At 44.5% G+C, this 7,734-nt stretch overlaps 1 long non-coding RNA gene across 1 annotated transcript; it reads left to right on the top strand.

Annotated features, from left to right (window-relative positions):
- The first annotated feature begins 522 nt into the window (after positions 1–522).
- On the top strand, positions 523–7,004 carry LOC146205082 (uncharacterized). The gene is made up of 3 exons (XR_014703114.1): positions 523–657; positions 2,082–2,207; positions 6,776–7,004. It is a non-coding gene; the product is annotated as an uncharacterized LOC146205082 (long non-coding RNA).
- The last annotated feature ends 730 nt before the right edge of the window (positions 7,005–7,734 follow it).

The following is a 7,734-nucleotide window of genomic DNA, read 5'->3' as shown; positions in this document are numbered from 1 at the left end:
GGGTCCCAGACGGCCACTGACGTCCGACGGACAACCGACCTCGGCCGCAACTCGGCTGCCGATTTCGGACGTCCGCCGGAATTCCGGCGTACGTACGAAAGCGGATGGTCGAATCCGTTCGCCCAGCGGACAGCCGCCGTACGTCCGCCACTGGATTTCCTTTTACACAGCTATGATATAGTTTGTAGTCGTCGTGCTCGTCTGAACTGCGTATAAATCAGTAATGCCGTCAAGTCTGCATTATATGATGCCAGAGCGAATCGACGCGAGAGAAAGCGTTTCCATTAAACATTTTTTTTTATTTTCCGCATGTTTCATCGTTGAATTTTTCAATCCAAATTTTTTGATTAAAAGATAAATGACCATTAAACATTTTTCTATCATGATGCTTCGGTGAAATTTTAATCAGTGGCTGAATAGACGCAGCAAGCAGCAAGCTCAAAAAGAACGAAACCGAACCTATTCTCAAAAAAATCTGAAATGAGCCAATCCAATCCACCTGACAAGTTGAAGTTTAGTCACGGAAGATGGCTTCACGTTTCCGTGTTCTGCATTTTCTGCGCAGTTACAAATACCTACGGCTGTAATGCACTGCTAGCATTGTTTTTGCTGTGGCTTGGTGCGGCAGGCACACTTTGTTCACCCGCCGATTCCAAAGTAAGTATTTCACCGAACTTTTGTTTCTTTAGTGGAACTTTTCGATGCACCGATGGTGCTGAGCTTTTGGGTAAGGAAACAGCTCTGTACAGCAGCCGAACGGTCGAGTGTTTTAGGCAAGACTGACAGGATGGCTCCGCGCCGACTAACTAAAGTGCAGCCTCAAGTCTGAGGGCCATCTTTCTCGGCATTACTGGACGCTGCGCCAGTAAGCCGCGCAACTTCTCTGTCTCTGATAAAGGAGTGCCTGCCCGAGCTTTAAAGGAGTTAATTTGTTAACCATGCGCAACGTGCTGAGTTGTAAAAACTATACGAGAAAACTTTTGCACTCCTCGAGCCTATCGTGCGACATGCCTACACTTCTGAAAACGTCGCGAGTTCTCTCTCTCTCTCTCTTTTTTTTTTTTTTTTTTTTTTTTTTTTTTTTTATGGACAGCCGCTGATCTTTCTCTCTTGAGCTTTACGGCAACTACAGTTTCTAGAAGGAACGGCTGTAGCTACTAAATAACTAAAGGTTTAGTACTCTCCTTCAGCTTTGACAAACCAGCACATTTGCGCATGTTGGTTATGCATGTGGGACCGAACCGCGCAGAACAACCGGACAAGGAGATGAGAGAAAAAAAAAAGTCAGCACTTGTCTTTTTCTTGACCCGTTCTGCGCTGTTCTGGCACGAATTTGACATACCGCCACCGCGATACAGTTGGGCTGTGAGCTCTGGTGCCTGCAATGCCTTCTTTTATGCAAAACAGGCATAATGGGAGGCCATGCAAGCCGCGGGCTCAAAAAAAAAAAAAAAAAAAAAAGAAAAGAAAAGAAAAAAAAAGAAAAAAAAAAACGAGTTGAGCAAAAGTGAGATGAAAACAAAATTGCTGTTGCTTTGTCCTTACAGATATTCAAAGGCTCCTCAGAACTTCACTGCATTATTGACAGCGAGATAATGTCAAAGCTACACTAGAGCCATGCAGCACCTTATAGTGCATGATACTGAGCTTATGTCTCGCACTGAAAGCTCTTACCATGTTCTTAGATTATCATATTAAAGTAGCTTTAAACCCATGCTTGTTAACACAGTGATAGCCATAAATTGAATCTAGGGCATCATGCTCACATACAAGGCTTCTGATAACCGCTGGTCACATGATGTGGGCTATAGCAGAAACCTGTACCTGGTCATCTTACAAGCATTTGTGCAATTGATGCTTTTAATGTGTTGTAAAAGCTTTTGTGTTCTGTTTCTGTATGGGAATGCTTTCCTTATTGAAGGCTAACATTTGGCTTGCTACAGCAAAGCCTGTACCTAGTCATCCTAAAAACACCACCGCAGTTGGTGCTTTTAGTGTGTTGTAAAAGTATTCGTGTTCTGCTTCTGTATACAATGCTTTTCTCGTTGAAGACTAACATGAGGCTTCCAAAAATTTTTCAGATGCCATTTGCTGTAGCCGATTTCGTAGGCCAACAGGAAGCAGCACTTTGAGTATGGAAAACTGTCATCCACGGGGGAAAAACAGCAACATCCCTTTGCATTCTCATTTCTTTGGTATGGCTAAAAGTGAGTATTGTATCATTATCTATATTATTAATATTGAATCATGATTCTCACTGTTGAAGTTGTTTGAGCATGATGATTTTAAACACACAGGACATCCCTTCGACATTAAGGTTTTAGCTTGTTTACATGTAGGATGTAGAACTGGTTTCAACAAACTTTATGCAGCAAATTCTTTTTACATTGTCCACCATGTTACTTTTTGTCATTGTCCATTGAAGTAAATAACGAGTATTTTACGTTTACACAGTCCACTCTTAGCTTGAATGGGAATGTGTGGCATGCAGTTTGCAAAATAGCAATGCATCCGTCACAGCCATGCATCAAGGCTAAGTGGCTTGTGCATAGAGGGACCAGCCGCTCCAGCTTCACGTCATCTGCCTCTTTGCTCCGATGTGCAGACGTGCATTGAGGCAAAGTGGTTTATGTGTAGAGAAACCAGGAGCTTCTTTGTCACATCTGGCTGTTTGTTACGGTGTGCAGATGTGCATCGAGGCAAAATGGCTGATGTGTAGAGGGACCAGGAGCTGCTGCTTAACGTCCTTCGCCTCTTTACTACAGTGCACAGCCGTGCATTGATGCAAAGTGGCTTGTGCATGGAGGGCCCAGGAGCTGCAGCTTCACGTCTGCCTCTTTGCTCAGGTACGCAGGTGCGTATTGAGGCAAAATGGCTTATGCATAAAGGGACCAGGAGCTGCTGTGTGGCGTAGTCTGTATATTTGCTATGGTGCGTATCGAAGTACAGTGAGGGGGCTCATGTGTAAAGGTACCATGAGCTGCTGCGTCATGTCGTCTGCCTCATTACTATGGTGCGCAGGCATGCATCAAGGCAAAGTGGATTATGCGTAGAAGGACCAGGAGCTGTTGCTTCACATCTGCTATGATGCGCAGCTGCGTATTGTGGGTGGTGGTGGAAAACATATCCATCAGATACAAATACAGGAGGTTACTGAGGGGGCCTGTCCTGACAAAAACAAGGGGTCCCTAGTTTGGGACCCCAGTGGTGGTAGAGGGACTAGAGGCTGGTACTTCACGCTGTCTGCCTCTTCGCTACGGTGTGCGGCTGCGATCGATGCAGTGGCATCTCAAAAAGTGCATGCCACGCACTCGCATGTTCAGCCTGAGTGGATGACTGTGTACCTGCTATAGCTTTGTTATTCATAGAATAAACCTAGGCCAAGTTGGATAAATTATAGCTCACCTCATATGTGGTCAGCAAAGAAAAGCCACTCCAGAAAATCTGATGCATTTACTGTCATAGGATTCTTATTCACATACATGCTACTGACAAGTCAGATTCTTCACCCTCAGAAATGCCAGAAAAACAACCAAGGGTGCGTCTGTAATAGTCTAGCTTGCTCTTTCTCTGCAGACTTGAGTCAGATGTGTGTTCCATTGCTGTGGGTGGGACAGGTGTGAATCTTTGATTTTAAGCTTGCAACAAGTATGTTATTGTAGTTTAAAGGCAAAACGGTACTAATAATCGTAGCCCCCCGTAGCCTTTATCCCCTTTTAATAGTGTTGCTAGACACTGAATTATTAGTTTACTCTGCACTGTTTCTGTCTAGTTAATATGCGGAGATGTACATATATTTATATGACTTGGAGTTGTCGACTTTGCACTTATAAACATTGAAGCATTATCTGATGTGTTGCTTTCATTTCTTTAATGATTTCTGTAAGGGATCAGTGGGTATGCTAGGCACCGTTATTAGTCTGCTCTTTTTGGGTCACCTGTTCAATGCCCAGCTGCGGCCGTCTCCCACTTGCCCTCGGACAGGAGGCGGAGAGACGAGCACAGACAGGCAGCTACAGCAGCTACAGTGCTTAACGGAAACGTAGGCAGAGAGGGAAAGAAGTCCCCTCTTCCGAGGACTTTGCTGTCGTACTCGAAGACGCGGGGACAGGCAGTTTGTTCTCGTTGCTGTGTCATATAGGGGGCTCATTTTTATTTAAGGAGCTTTACGAACAGTATACAACTAAGGGGTCCTTAGTACTAAGCGTACTAAGGAGTCCTTAGTACTCTGACTGGACCCATCACCCGGAGGCCGCACAGCTTTGAAACGAGCACCTCTTTTGGAAGAACTGCTTATCGTTCAAAAAAAAAACACTCAGGTTGAAGGGTGTAAGGCCCTCTTCCTTGTTGGGGAGCCCATAAAAGTGACAATTATTCAGTGCAGGCACGCTGAGTGGGGTCTCGTTGAGGATTCCAACCCTGGATGTCAACAATGGTGGGAGATGGCGGCGTTGAAAAAGGGCAAGTGTGTAACAGTGACGGTATGATGCGGAGCGGGAGGATGTGGGTTGGCTCTTCTGATGTGGTCCGCAATGGTGCCGACTCGGACGCCAATAATTGCAATAATTGCCCTGTAAAAGGAGCTGCCAAGGGTGCAAGCTTTGGGCAATAGTTGTGCACGTGGGACACCGTTTTGATGGGTTCTAATTTTTTTTTCTTTTTTTTTTTCCTAGGGGAGAGGGTTTGGCATGTGACCTAGAGAGCCAATCATTTCGAGGTCCATTCTCTAAATTCCGTTTGTTGTGAAACGAATTTGTTGTCCCTGTTGCATTGCTTGTATTAGGGACAGGATCAAGAACTTATGAAAGTGGAAAGACATGCCAAAATGTTTGTTAGCCAGTCATGTGTGAGTTCGTTGTCATTGGGGATGAGAAATGTGGGCGGAGTCCCGAAGTTAATGAAACGGCCCCGCGGCCTGGAGAACTCGTTCTGAGCTAGATTTTGATCTCTTTCCTCTTCGGCATAGATCATGGTCGTTGTTTCACCTGTTGTAAATACGTACATTCATGTATAAAATTTTCAGTTCATCTTCCTCTCCGTGTGTAAGTTGTTGTGGCCAGATGCAGTAAATTCACTATTTTCATTTCTATATAACATGCCTTTCTGAAGATGGTGAGCTCTTTTGTCCAATCCTGTAAGAAAGCAGCAAAGCGCTCCCAAATCTTCCACAAAACTGTGTGATATCTTTACTGCTAACTGCAGCTTGGTGTCACTCAAAACATGTAGTGAGGTAGATTTCTCCCTCCCCCCCTCTTTTTGTTCGTTCAAATGAGGACCAGCGGACACTAACGCTTGCTTTTGTAATGCCCTAGGCTTGCTTAAGGCAATACTCCAATGTCAATACCATTTTTATAGCTATGGCTGTCCAACAGCACTAATGTCTTTTATACACTTCTTTTACTAATCTCTTACCCAAGTGGTGGCTTATACTGCGGGGGCGAAAGTCTCTGGACAGTATGTCTGGAGATTTTGGACTAGAATCGCGATGTAAACGAATTGTGACCTTATTTCTCTTGCACACATGAAAGAACTAACGTTCAACTTTCACATCGACAAGTATGGTCCGAGTTTCCTGGTCGATGTGAAAGTTATGTGCTTTGATTGCAGTTTGTGTAATCCACACACTTTTGTCCCCGATATTACATAGGGGCAAATTAGGCGCCTTTACAGGGGCAGTTTCTTTAGCGCCCACTACCTTCCCCATAAAAAAAGCTACAGTGTTTCTTGTGAACAGCTGGCTGCATTTATAAAGACCATTATTTTTTTGTAATCTGTTGTGCGTAGTTGAGAAATCCATGACATGCATGCACAGCTGGTTGCCAGAATTATGCAACCATATTTCAGTAACTAACATCCATGCTGCATGCTGCCGGTAATACATCAGGAGCTTGTGGTTGTCAGCTTTTTGTGTTTTGTGTAACTATAAGCCTTGCTATTGTAATGTCACATATAGAGCTGTGAGTAAACAACTTTACTTTTAACTCTTGTAGAAGCTTGAACACTGCGCAATCACTGCGGCAGGCTATGCTTCCACATTGGGCTTTAGCCACATGTCAAATGTCTACCTTTATTCTGCTGCATCAGCTTGCATGTTATCAGATAAGTTACTTCGTCGCAGCTGCTCTAAGGAGACGCTTTCTAGACGCTTGTAGCCTAGATGTTGATGTCGATATACCCCTGACACGCCCAGGGAATATCTTCGGTAGAGGGTACATGGAAACCAGCGAAATGTGCAGTTTACAGAAAAAAAGGTAACAATTTTAAATGATGTTATTATTGATCACTTATTTTCAGAGCAGGAACAATGACTTTAGAAATCTGCCTGTTAAACCGCTCAAAATGCAGGTTTCTGCCGCCAATGCGTACCTGTGTAACTCTGCAATGCTCTGGCTGTGCTTTATGTTCATATAGAGCATCCTTTATGCTTAGTTTCTCTGCATGTGAACTCCATGTCTTGGGTATTGCTGAGGGTGCATAGCAGCAAACATAACATGCCATGTTTGGTCAGAGTGGCATGTTCAAAGAGACGACAAAAAACATTAAAATACTGAATGCCAGGTTCTGGCCAAACTACGTTTGTATCTTTTGTTATTCTGCATAGGTTTTGCTGCAGTTATATGACCTTTCGATATAGTATGTGACAGTTCTGAATGGAGATGCATGCGTACAGTGCCATCTGGAAAAAGCAATTGAGAGAAACTGGCAGTTGCCCTTGGAGATGTGTAATCAAAGTTCAGCACAGATAACTTGAATTTCATTTTCCCTTCTATTGCAGGAGGAGCCCAACCTGCTCTTTCCATCTGAGGCCTGAAAGACCAGCAACAGCTGATCGAGCAAATGCACAGGATAGTAACTGCTCCTGGAATCCCGGCCTGCGGAGGCCGCCCACAGAGAACTCGATCATCTCTTCGCTAATTCCGAAATATTAGGTTTCAATAAATACCTGTTCCTCCACAAGGGAAGAGCTGTCACGGCCAAGGATAATTAAAAAAAATTATTCAAGTAGATTCTTAATACTCCAGTTAACCTGCATTTTACCATGCCATTCGTTAACATCGATATTTTTTTAGTGTAGACTATTTATGCATGCAGTTTTTGCAATAAAGCAAAAAAAAATGCTTTTTTTACAACCTCGCATGCTGGTATGCCTATGCACTTCGCATGTTCTCAGGAATAGTGCATTTGTGTAAAGCTCAGCTAGCATATGTGCCTCTTTGATGGAAGTTTTAATTGCACACTGCTGTTCAGTGCTTTGTGTGTGAAAGTAAAGCAGACAACAGGAAACTTGAACCTGTTGCGTATTCTATTGTCTGCGTTACTCTCACGACAAAGGCATTGAGCACTAGTATGTGACTGAAATTTCCATGGCACATGCTTGCTGAGCTTTACACGAATGTTATTGGCAAGTTTTTACACCAATAGCGGGCCCTGCAAGCATGTTCCGGGAAACGTCCGAATGTCCGCCTCCGGCTACCCGTCGGACGTCCGTGGGACGCGATCCGGATCCACGAACGATAGTCCGACGGACGTCCGCTGTACGTATATCGAACATAACCGGACTTCCGTCGGATGTCCGAAGGTCCGAAAACGGACGTCCGTCGGTCGACCGTCGGACGTCTATGGCCGTCTGGGGTGGATGACGCGTAAAGAACTTCGGCAACGACTGTCGATAAGAAGACCGTCCCGCGGTCACTTAGGAGCACCCGAGGAGCGCCATGACGCAGTACAATTGAT

The sequence above is a fragment of the Amblyomma maculatum genome, chromosome 1 (assembly GCF_055883805.1).
Source record: "Amblyomma maculatum isolate TAMU_Amacu chromosome 1, ASM5588380v1, whole genome shotgun sequence".
Classification (NCBI taxonomy): domain Eukaryota; kingdom Metazoa; phylum Arthropoda; class Arachnida; order Ixodida; family Ixodidae; genus Amblyomma; species Amblyomma maculatum.
The sequence above is the reverse complement of the archived record's forward strand: the minus strand, read 5'-3'. Positions and strand labels throughout refer to the sequence as shown.